Source organism: Gymnoscopelus braueri (genome assembly GCF_963280865.1).
Source record: "Gymnoscopelus braueri genome assembly, chromosome: 12".
Classification (NCBI taxonomy): Eukaryota; Metazoa; Chordata; class Actinopteri; order Myctophiformes; family Myctophidae; genus Gymnoscopelus; species Gymnoscopelus braueri.
Genome location: NC_137614.1, coordinates 4,485,029 through 4,486,858, shown reverse-complemented (window position 1 = coordinate 4,486,858; position 1,830 = coordinate 4,485,029).

Here is a 1,830-nt window from a genome sequence, read left to right as displayed (position 1 = left end):
ACGCCAACAGATCTCCTTCCAAATCAAATTGAATGCATTGCAAAGGCAGCTCCACTCACCTCCGTTTCCTCTACTGTTTTTTTTTTGTCTTGTATTCAACTTTTACCTGCTGTCACTATAGGCTCTGTGCACTATAGCTGCCATATTACTTCCTTAACAGGTGTTACCGATGATACTAATGAAGGCTCTGTTCCATTTAGTGTAGCACAGTGGTTCTCAGACTTTTTTGATAACTCTTTTGATAATAACTCTGAGAGTGTACGAATGGAACCAAATGGACCCTTACGGGTCCATTTGGTTCCATTCGTACACTCTCAGAGTTGCACACCCGCAAGGGGTCCATTTGGAACCCCCCTCAAGGAACCGTGAGGGTCCCTGGACCACACTTTGAGACCCACTGGTGTAGCAGAGTGTTTCCAAGTGAGCCAACATGCACAATATCAGCACCCTGACTCTGTTTAGACCAGAACGGAACAGAGCCTTCATTAGTATCATTGGTAACACCTGTGAAGGCAGTAAGGAAGAGGCCCATTTTCTCTCCAACGTGGCGGCTGTGCATACCAGAGCCTATTTTATTTTGTTTTTATTTTCCTTCTCCTATGTTGTCTTTATTGAGCCTTACAGTGGCTGATGTGAAACTGACCTTTTAAGTTGCTTTATTTCTTTGTTTTGTTTTCTCATGAATTGATTGATTGATTGATTGATGTTCTCTCATGATGTCTGGTGGTTCAGATTGTTGTTATGCATGTCCAGCATCGCTCATGTAACCCCCCCCCCCCCCCCCCATTTGTTTGTTTGTTTTTGGTTTTGTTTTTGTTAGGAGATACAACACTGAAGGGTTTTTTAATGTGTCCGAATTGCCCCTTCGGTTTAGCTGGTGATGACCCAAGGCTGGTTTTATCCGGTGGTCCCCCCCCCCCCCCCCCCCCATAGCGCTCCTTTATTAAAAGCATGGAGAAATAACGTGGCGACAGCCTTGTGTCATCAGCGTATATATATATATATATATATATATATATATATATATATATATATATAGGGCAAGATTTCTTCTGTGTCTGTGGGCTCGGGCCCCCTCCGCTGGGGACCACCATCAGCAGTCCCACACACACAGCGAGAAAGCACTTTGTGAGGGGCGGTGCACTTACGGACTATGGTGTGAATGTCAGGCCTATGATGATGATGATGATGATGATGATGATGATGATGATGATGATGATGATGAGATGGATGACTATGTCTGATGCTGATAATGTGATCCATGTTGATGTTAATGTGATTGAGAGAAAAAAAATAAACCTGAATGGAAGAAGTCAGCCTGCTGCGTTTGGTACTTTGTCGGCGTCCTTTGTTACAAACACGGATTTTATTCAGTGGTGGAAAAGGTACTCAAATGTTAAGTGAAAGTATCAAATACTGCAATGTAGAAGTACTCTTGTTACAAGTAAAAGTCCGGAATTCAAAATTTACTTGAGTAACAGTACAAAAGTATTGGTATCAAAGTGTACTTAAAGTACCAAAAGTAAAAGTAGTAAATTTTTAGAAAATAGCCCATCTCACAACGCGTCGCATCGCGACGCGTTGTGAGCTTGTAGATCGGCTATTTTCAAATAGCCTATGTATAAAATAGGAATAAAGTGGTTAATGTATGTTTTATAATGTAATCATTTATATCTGCAAAGTAACGAGTAACTAAAGTTTTCAAATAATTGTAGTGGAGTAAAAGTACAACATTTGCCTCTGAGATGTAGTGGGGTAGAAGTAAAAGTATAGACAATTGGAAACACTCCAGTAAAGAAAAAGTACCTCAGAATTTGAGTAAACAGTACT